Source organism: Bidens hawaiensis, unplaced genomic scaffold (assembly GCF_021521415.1).
Source record: "Bidens hawaiensis isolate Kalapana, Puna unplaced genomic scaffold, B.hawaiensis_p1.1 tig00001960_1, whole genome shotgun sequence".
Classification (NCBI taxonomy): domain Eukaryota; kingdom Viridiplantae; phylum Streptophyta; class Magnoliopsida; order Asterales; family Asteraceae; genus Bidens; species Bidens hawaiensis.
The window spans coordinates 2,941,169-2,952,310 of record NW_027491108.1 but is presented as its reverse complement, the minus strand read 5'-3'; the positions used below and the strand labels follow the sequence as shown (position 1 = coordinate 2,952,310).

At 36.6% G+C, this 11,142-nt stretch overlaps 1 pseudogene across 1 annotated transcript; it reads left to right on the top strand.

Annotated features, from left to right (window-relative positions):
- The first annotated feature begins 505 nt into the window (after positions 1–505).
- LOC143602333 (cyprosin-like) lies at positions 506–4,741 on the top strand (annotated as a pseudogene). The gene is made up of 13 exons (XR_013147819.1): positions 506–828; positions 908–968; positions 1,336–1,430; positions 1,505–1,617; positions 1,766–1,934; positions 2,036–2,075; positions 2,165–2,229; positions 2,305–2,445; positions 3,114–3,178; positions 3,263–3,404; positions 4,035–4,130; positions 4,253–4,341; positions 4,413–4,741. The product of XR_013147819.1 is annotated as a cyprosin-like (transcript).
- The last annotated feature ends 6,401 nt before the right edge of the window (positions 4,742–11,142 follow it).

The window sequence follows — 11,142 nt, the reverse complement described above, 5'->3', positions numbered from 1 at the left end:
TTGCTAGTCACAAACCTACAAAACTGTTTACAAATAACAATAAACCTATCTTAAGTTGATGGATAATATGGTCTTCTGCTCCATTTTATTCTCCAAAGATTATGTGGTTTTGTGAAATTTTTTTATGAGCCATTGGACCCCCTTTAGATTTGACGGTACTTAAGATCGGTGTAACCACAAGACAAGCGTGAATTATTTTGCGAAAGTACCTCTGTCTCCCACTTTACTAACCAAGCACGTTGTAACTGATGTGAACTGTAATAATTCAAAGAAGACTGAAATGAGTGAAAACATGATGGTAAAAAGTTAAATCCCAGCTAGATTGAACTATTTAAGTATTGTTTCTCTCACATTTTGCTGTCACCAATCGTCTCCAATCACTTGATCTCTACTATTGGTGCATGAATCTATCTGCATATTGCTACAATTGCTTATCTTTTATTGTCGCCAATGAAATTTTGATTATGCTGGTTAATTCGGTTATTTTGCTATTGCAGTGCTAGAGATGGGCTTTCTTTTGTTGTTTCTGTGGTTGCTTCTATCACCTACTGCATACTTGGGTCCTATTGATGGATTGGTTAGAATTGGACTTAAAAAGAGGAAAATCAACCAAGTTGGTGGACACGTGGGCTCGAATGCAGGGAATGCTAGAAGAAGTCATATCGTTTGGGGTAATTTAATGGTTTCGGGCAGTGATGTTATTGGCCTAGAGAATTACATGCTCAGTATTATGGTGAGATTGGTGTTGGTACTCCACCTCAAATGTTCAGTGTAGTTTTTGACACCGGCAGTTCTAGTCTGTGGGTCTCTTCTGCAAAATGCTACTCAGTGAGTTGCACACATATACTCTCATACTTTTGTAGTCTGTTTTCAGTAACTTGATTGATTATTGTTGATATGCATGCAGCTTGCTTGCCTTTTTCACCCAAAGTATAAGTCTAGCCACTTAAGTTCCTATGAGAAAAATGGTATGGTATTATTATTATTATTATTATTATTATTATTATTATTATTATTATTATTTGAGTTAATACACAGATTGTCCTTGTGGTATGGACATATTGCAAATATGGTCCCTAACTTGCCAAAATTACACCTATGCTCCTCAAAAGTTTGAAACCGTAACACCTGCGGTCCTTAAAATGGACAAGCGTTAATTTTTTCAGTTAAATTCATGTGAAATGACTAAAAATAACTGGAAACTTTGGGTGCATACTTGCAATATGCATATACCGGAGGGACCATCCGAGCAATTAACTCTAATTATTATTATTATTTTTATTTTTATTTTTTTATTATTATTATTATAATTAATGCATTCATGTCTCAATACAGGGACATCTGCTGCAATCCAATACGGAACAGGCTCGGTCTCTGGTTTCTTTAGCAGAGATTCTGTCACACTTGGTGGCCTTGTTGTTAAAGAGCAGGTCTTTTAATACTTTAAGAAACTTTGTATCTAAATTCAATGTTTTCATTTATTTTGAAATGTCACCATTTTCAGGATTTTATAGAGGCAACTACATTATCTGGTACCACTTTTGTGACAGCCCGGTTTGATGGTATACTTGGCCTTGGGTTTCAAGAAATCTCCATAGGGGGTGCTGTTCCTGTTTGGTAATTGTTGCCACATTTTGGTTAAAACAACTAAAATTTTTTAATAGTTTGGTATCCTTAATGAATCCTTGGATGTCCTATGTATGCATTTTCTCGTCAATTCTTTTGTCTGAAGTTTTTATAATCGACTTTATTTATATTGTTTTAGGTACAATATGATGAAACAAGGTCTTGTTACAGAACCTGTATTTTCATTTTGGCTTAACCACAATGCTGATGAGGATGAAGGGGGTGAACTCGTGTTCGGTGGTGTTGATAGTAATCATTTCAAGGGGGAACACACGTATGTCCCTGTGACTAAAAAAGGCTACTGGCAGGCGAGTGAGCGAGTGTTCTTTTATTCATATATATATTTTTTATTTCTTGATGATCGTTTTTCATAAACTCAAATCTGATTTAATTATTTATCTTGTGATAGTTCGATATGGGTGATATCCTGATTGGTGATAAAGCAACCGGTAAATTTGTAGCATTTGGTTTTAGTCCTTTTATTCGTTATTAAAGTTCTGCTTTTATTATAAGGTTTCTGACATCATTTTTATTTCAGGATTTTGTGAAAATGGTTGTGCAGCTATTGCTGATTCTGGAACTTCTATGTTGGCTGGTCCAAAGGTATGTTTATATGCAGTTATTCACTTATTCTAAGGTTTAACACAAGTAAATTGTACAAATATTGGAGTTATGCAGTCTGTTTGTATATTTGATAATATCCAACTCTTTTTGGCCGCTATTACTCAAATTCAACAAGCTATTGGTGTTAAGAGCCAGCAATGCAACACATTGGTCAGTCAGTATGGAAAAACTATTATTGAGATGCTACTATCTGAGGTACCTCCCCAATTAGTAAAATTGTCTAGTTTTTGTATTTTGTATACTATATAATCTATATAATCATTTTCATTAGTTAAGTTATTTTTACATGTAATAATGCTAATATAACTTAACTTTCTGCATTCTAATTTTACATTACAAAACTCATTTGAGCTGCTTTTCAGAAGAAAATACTTTTTTGCTTTTGCAAAAAATTGAAGTTGTTTTATATTTTTTAAATGTATGATTCTAGTTTTAATTAACCACATTATACACACACTATAACAGTTTACAAACCTGAATAAGTGAATAGTAACTTGATCAATCACAATTTGCCACCTTTTATTTTAAATTTCAGTTTCACCCCTTATACTATACCTCTTTAACATATTTAATATAAATTTTTCTCTAGTACTTTTCTTGGTTAATTTTTTAAAAAGTCTAAATACACAGCTATGTTTAACTTTTTTTTTTATTCTCAACATTCCGGTATTGAACACGGGGTTGCAAAAACGGCAAAATAAAGTATTTAACGACTTTTGCATGTGCTTTGATAGGCTATATAGTAGATAGACATGATTAGGCATAGTCATGCTAGACAACTTCAACATTTATATTACAATTTAAAGAAAATAACAATAGGTAATTAAATGTTTAAATTTTACACCATTCTATTTGTTCTGTAGACACAACCTGAAAATATCTGCTCCGAAATGAAGTTATGCACCTTTGAAGGTTCTCGCGATACAAGGTCAATTCACGCTTATGTAACTTTTTGTACTCTACTTTGTTTTGTCACTAATAATGCTAAGTTGTTGTATATATGCTTTGACAGCATGATAATTGAGAGTGTAGACAAAAATATATCTAGTGTGCATGATGAGATGTGTAGTCTCTGTGAGACGGCAGTTGTTTGGATGCGAAACCAGATCAAGCGAAACGATACCAAAAATCAAATACTTAACTATGTGGATCAGGTGAAGTCACTTCATGAGTTCATGATCATAATATAATATTTTATATATATATATATATATATGGTAAGGATCCTAAGAGAATCATTGGCAAATTGAGAATTTTGAGAACCATTTTGGACCACTAAAAAAAACCTCTAAAAAAATATTTAAAAAATTATAAAACAAAAAAAAACAAAAATTTTAAAAAAAGTAAAAAATCCAATTCTTATATTTCATTCCGGTTTCATTAAAAAAATCCAATTTTTTTTTCTTTTTAATTCGTATTATACCTATACATATATGTATACTTTCATTTAATCTCTAGGCACGTAATGTACAAATATGTATATTATCATTTACCTTAAATTATACATATGTGTATAAGAAAAAAACATATGTGTACATATATGTACATATTATACATATATGTATAATTTAGCTAAATTGAGATTTTTTTACGGTTTTTTTAGAAACCGGGATGATAAATAAGAACTTTGGTTTTTTAATTTTTTAATTTTTGTGTTTTTTTTTGTTTTATGATTTTTTTTATTTTTAGGTTTTTTTGTGGTCCAAAATGGTTCTCATATCCCGATTCTATATATATATGTGTGTGTGAATCAAAATACAATGTTTTAAACTTTAATTTTTCAGCTGTGTGAATCTGCAATTGACTGCAACACTCTTTCATCCATGCCTAATATTGCATTTACCATTGGTGGTAAATCTTTTGACCTCTCACCTGAACAGGTAAAACCTTATAATAATATTAATCCGATTCGCATTATTTATCCTATTAACTGCATTAGCCATTTAGTCATTTGGTTTTCTTATCTATTGTTTATAACCTGAATTAATATATAATCTATTAGTATGTCCTGAAAGCTGGTAAAGGAGCAGAAGCAAAATGCACCAGTGGATTTACTGCTCTTGACGTGGCGCCTCCTCGCGGGCCCCTATGGTACAGTCATCACTTCTTTTTGCCTTCATATTTAATATATATAAATATATAATATGGGTATTTTTATGCAGGATTTTGGGAGATATCTTCATGGCTAAGTATCACACGGTGTTTGACTACGGTAACTTACGAGTTGGGTTTGCAGAAGCTGTTTGAGAACTTTCCCTATATTTTATCATCAACCTACTTGTTAAACTTTGCTGTCATATGTTATTGTGGAATAAGTTTCGGTGCCGACTTCGGTTTTGCATAAGGTTTGTGTGAATTTTGTCCGTGTATGTTGGTTCATTTTGTATTTCTTACATTTGTCTCATGAGATTATTATGTATTGTACAATATAGTTTGTAGGTGCATGTGTGTGTTGTTTCATTCTGTATTTCTTACATTTGGCTCATTAGAGATTTATATTGTTTGTTGTACAGCATAGTTTGCAGTATTACGGTGCATGTTACAACAAATAGTCTAAAACTCTAAATGTCAAGCATACAAAGTGAGACAAGCATATAATCTAAATTTTGTTTCTCAAAAAAAAGCGTGGACTATGGTTGATACTAGCATGGGCCGTCTCTAAGGGGAGTAAACTAAAGTTAGGGCTTAGGACAAAGCCTCCAATTTAAACCAAAGTAAAACCAAATAATACTAAATGATTGAAATGACTCTTAAGTTATTAGAAACGACAAATATATTTGTGGTTAGTAGTTTTGCTTTGTAACAATAAAATTCGAAAAATGTCCCGCATTCTCGTTTCGTCTTAGACATCCAAAAGGGTTGAGCCGTCCCTGGATACTAGTAACATGGAGTTTTTTGTATATAAAAGTCATTTCTTTTATCATCATTGTGACTGGTAGGTTGTATAATATTGTTAACATGATTGAAATTTACTTCTATTATAGAGAGATTTTACTTTTTATAATAGAAATAAATTTGCCATTTTCAAATCCTTTTTCCAAATACAGAAACATAGATAAGATTTGCTTATGAGGAGGTTACGCGTTAATCGTTATGGTTGTAATGATAGTTTGCATATTCTTTGCATGCTTGAACATGTCATCATGATACCTTTTATGTATTCGTGATTATGATTTATACGTATGTGTTAATTTCGTCTCTGAACCGAGTCTGCTGTTGGTGTTTAGACGAAGCAATGGACCGTTTCTTGAAGAAGATGGATGTGAATATGTGATGTCATGTAGGATCGTCGCTGGCTCGGTTCACATGAGCTGTACCACTAACGGGTAAACTTTTATGAATAGACCAACCAAACCCGATACAAGAATTCTTTTGGCCCAACCCATTTGATTTAGAGTAAAGGCATTTGAACCATAATAACTATGTTTTATTTTCGATTTTTTAGGGACACCGCCTCAATTACTAAAACACCGGCTATATGCCGCGTATAGGCCTATACGCGGCGCATAGGCCGGTGTTTCTAGAAAACCCCACCAATTTTGTCTTATTATGTTTTTTTTCTTTGTTATTTTGTTATTATTATTATTATATGTTTATTTATTTATTTAATATTTAATATTATTTCGTTGAAAGATGGTTAACACATATATATACCAAAATCACTGTTATATTGATAATCTGTACAAATAAAAAAAGATACGACAACTAAAACATAAAAATCTATAGGAAGTCCTCCATGTTCATGCCCATGTCGTCGTCGTGGCCCCGGAACGCGTCGGCGTCGTCCTCTCCCCTGCGCCTCGGCCCTGAACCGTCCGCGGCATCCACGTCGTCGCCCCGTCCACATCTCACGCCAGACGTGCTCGCCTCGTGGTCAAAACTGGGAGGGGGTGGCGGTGGCACGCTGTAGGGCTGTCCAGACAGCTTCTCTACCCGATTGCTAATAAGCCAGTCGATCTGGCGCGACATCTGCCTCATCGCCAACTCAAGGGCATGCAACCTGGCGTCGGTGGCAGGACCCAGACGCACCGCCCGATATGTGCGTGGAACGTGCTGCGTTGGCCCCTAACAACAAAACAACAGAAATACGTTTAATACGTCTGGACGAATTAAAAGAAACGATAAAAGGATAAAATATTAAAACGTACCTGAGATGCGTCCGGATCCTCACGTCTGTCACCACCGTCGTCCGAATCCTCGTCGGCCCCCTCCCCCGCGTCGACAGGCTGATGGACAAGCTCCACCTCCGGTGTCGCAAGCGGGGGAGGCTCGACTAAAGGCACCGGGACGTAAGGCGCACGTGCCCCCGGCCCGGCCACCAGTCGCTCTTGCGGGCCGTTGGGCCCGGGGAACGAACGCACAATGTGCATGCCGCCGCAACGGAGGCGGTCCAGCTCGCTCGGAGGGGTCGGAGCAATACGCAGGCCCTCCACCAGGGCTCCATGGCCTAGAGATATCGCAAGCTGGTGACGTACCCGCCACCCATCAAGGACCCTCGTCCCTGCCTAAACTGGTAGCCGACAAAATAGTCTGCAAACCCCCTAGCGAGGTTGCAGGGCGTGTGAGTCAGCAGACACCTAAAAAAAACAGGTCGCGCAGGCTGCAATGCTCCGCGCCCTGGTTGCGACCCGCGATGGACATCGCAATTAGCCTGTGAAGTAACCTGTGTAATATAAGATAATATAATTTATTAACAATAATATAATATAATATAATATAATATAATATAATATAATATAATATAATATAATATAATATAATATAATATAATATAATATAATATAATATAATATAATATAATATAATATTATATTATATTATATTTTATTATATTATATTATTAATATATATTACGTTATACTAAACAATACAATACATTTTTAAGAACGTACCTGTGCAGCGGGTCCCTAATAGCCGAGACCTTGGACTTGGTGTCCAAGTGCCTATCCCCGAAGTCGTGATCGCTGATGGCCCGCCACCATACCTGCAGGGCGTCCTCCGGCATCTGGTGGATGCTCTCCGTATATTTCGGGCTGCGTACCTCCTGCTCAGTGTATAAGCCCAGAGCAACCGCGAACTCCTCCATCGAGAGATGGACGTCCTGCCCAAACATGCGGAAGTAAACCTCCGACTGTGTCGTATCGGCATCTGGCACCCTCATCTGAATCTCTGGCGTACCAGACGCGCGGGGCCTGCAATAATATAATATAATATAATATAATATAATAAAAACGTAACAATGTGGAGTAAACTTACGTAACGCGTATCGTGCAGTAAACCTACAGTGTCAGCTCCCGGTGGGCTGATAGTGGCATACTAAAGCATCGGCTATAGGGCGTGTCCTGTCCAATGTACTCAACCGTCCGGTGGTGAGCTTCACAAGACTCCAAAAACGACTAGGATATAATCGTGCTAGGAAACGGGTGCATCTGACGTAGGAGAATGTATTGTGTGTGGGCGGGAGAACCCTCATCAAACTGCACATGAGGGTAGGTGACCAACACGTCGTCACCCTCAGGGGGTCCGCAGCCCCGCCCCTGGCCCTGGCCCTGGCCCTGGCCCTGGCCCCGGCCCCGGCCACGGACATAGCCCTGGCCCCGCCCCATCTGCTCGAGCCCGTCCTCAATCTCGTCGTCCACAAACTATAATAATAACAAATAATAATAATAATTATAACAATAATAACAATAATAACAATAATAATATTAATAATAATAATAAATACTAATAATAAATATTAATAATAATATTTAAAATAAAAATATTAATAATAATAATAAATACTAATAATAAATATTAATAATAATATTTATAATAATATTAACAATAATATTTATAATAACAATAATAATATTAATAATATTATTAATATTAATATTAATAATAATTATTATAACAACAACAATTACAATAATAAGAATAATAATAGTAATAAATATTAATAATAATATTTATAATAACAATAATAATAATATTATTAATAATAATATTAAAAATAAAACAGAAAATATAAAAAAAATTTATATCAGCCGCGGCGTATAGGGCTATACGCCGCGTCTGATAGTCCCTGTAAACCGACGGCCGAACTCCGGCCATTTTACTGCCGGACTCCGGCTGACGGTTTTATCCATCCAAACAACAGGATCATCATCATCACATCATCATCATCATGTTAACATAATCATCATCATCAACATAATATTAAAAAATTATCTCCATGTCGTGTCAGTGTCGGGTCAAATCTCGTCGGCTCGTGTCGTATTCCGGTCGGTGTCCGTCCAATATAGGCTCGTGCGTGGATGCTCGGTTACTCGGGCAAAAGTTTGAAATTTGAAAGTATGTGGCAGTTGAGCAGCCCGCGACTGATATAAGGGCCCAATACGCCGCGTATTATGCCTATTTTTTTTATTTAATTATCATTATTTATTATTTATTATTCTAATTATTATTATTTTTATTTTATATTATTTAGTTATTAATATTAATATTAATTTGTTAATTAATTATTATTATTTATTATTTATTATTATTATTATTATTTTTATTATTATTATTATTATCATAGACTTTTCATCCATTGATACAGTGTATTCTATAAGCTGTCTAAATCTACGTTAGAGGATTCCTTTCGCCAAACTTTGCGTATCTGTTCGTACTCCTTCATACGTTGTCCGTACAGTGTTTTCCATTCGAGGGCCGCCGGTACGGCGCTTCTTTCCCAATTAAGGTTCGCGTAGGCATTGGGAAATCTTCTACCAATTTTATATATATCCAGTGATCACCTCCCAGTTAGCGATGCCTATAACCACTGGTTTCTCATGCATATGTTTTATACGAAACCTTCACTTTGCGTATGTAGTCGTCATCGTACTCTTCTTCGATATTTGGGTTTCGCCCGGCATGAACGTTTCTCCCGTGGTGCGATGAAGACTCGGTTCCATAAAAAGGATCATTTGCTACCGGTGGCCGGTAATATGACAAAGCCTGACCTCCATAATCCAACCAGGCGACAGGTGATAGGTACGCCAGCTAAATACCGTAACCGATACGAAGTACTCCTACAATACATAAATTAGAAATTCAAACAATAGTGCTAGTGATAATAATAAATAATAATAACAGCTATAACGAAACATGGTTCAAGTTTGGCAAGCCCGGCGAGCCAGTGTTACCATAAAACTGTTCGGGCTGACAATAAGGTTGTTGGGGCTGGGTATCATACCCGACATACTCCTGACAAAACGTAATGTAGCATGTGTTAGTAAAAAAAAACTTCCAAATTCATACTAAATAAATATATAACGAATCCTGGTTCAAGTCGGGTAACCACGACGTGCCAGGCTGATCGTTAGCGACGTAACCCGGCTCCTCCTCCGAAAATAAATGGTTAAACCAAGACATTCTGGGTATATATAATACAAATGTTATATTGTTTTTTGGTTGAATGTCGATCAAACACGCATGCTTTATAATAGAGAAACGAAAGGAGGGAAAGGGAGGGGAGTCGGGCTCCAATAATTCAACAAAAGTAATACGCCGCGTATAGACCTATACGCGGCGTATAAGGTACGAGTTGACAACCTAGCCCAGCTTTTGCAGGGCAGGTTGTAATCAAACCAATACACCGCGTATAGTTCTATACGCTGCGTATAAAGGAGATTTTCTAGAAAAACCCCACAAGCTTGTCTTGTTATGTTTTTTGTTTTTTTTTCTTTTTTTTTGTTATTTACTGTTATTTATAATTATTATTATTAATATTATTTTAATTATGAATAATATATTATTATTCACAATTCGACAAAGCGTGTTCGGTAGCAGGCCTTGTATGGGAAAATTGACATTGCAAAACGACCCTTCAATTGATTAGCTGCTATCGTTATGGACATCTTGAATCAGTTACGGTGATTACCTTGGGAAAAACTGACAGTGCCAAACGAACCCTTTCTTGGATGCTCTCGGTATCGGCATCTCAAATCCGCCACTTCGATATCTTCAAACTCCAACGGTCTTGACCTTCGGCACCACCGGCAACTGTAGTTGTTTTCACTCAAACACATATCAATCGTCACTAAGCTTAAGCTTAGGTTTGTTATTAGTTTTATTTTTAGTTGTGGGTATTCTAAGTTGGTTATGTTGCATATATTAAAGAATTATCGGCGTATATATATACGTATACATATATAGTAGATGTGCGTTATAAGAATTCATTGCGCCTACATAACCAGCACCAGATCGAGACGCTAGTTTGATGAGTTTCAATCTCTCGGATCCGCGGTATCCGTTAACGGCAGCGAGAACGTGAGCCCATACTTTGGACAGATAAGTGGAAATTCGGTCATTGCTCCAGCTCAACGAGCACAAGACTGAGATATTAGCCGGGACTTACTTGAACCGGTTGACACGTATGCTGACGTGGATTTAGGCTCCGTGTTGGTGCTGATATTAACACGTTTGCATAATACATAATGAAAGCACAAACTCAAACAACAATCCATACAATAGCAATTCTCTTCAACGACCGGTCAAACAAGAAGAAGAGAAAAATAACGAAGACAATTGCTATTGTATGGATTATTGTTTGAGTTTGTGCTTTCATTGTGTATTATGCAAACGTGTCAACGAATGCTGTAAACAAACGTGTTAATATCCGGGTCAACACTGAACCTAAATCCACGTCTGCATACGTGTCAACCGGTTCAGCTAAGTGCGAACTAATATCTCAATCTGGTGCTCGTTATGTTGGAGTAATGACCGAATTTCCACTTATCTCTCCAAAGTAGGGGCTCCCGTTCTCGCTGCCGTTAGCGGATACTGTGGATCCGAGAGATTCAAACTCATCAAACTAGCGTCTCGATCTGGTGCTGGTTATGTCGACGCAATGAATTCTTATAC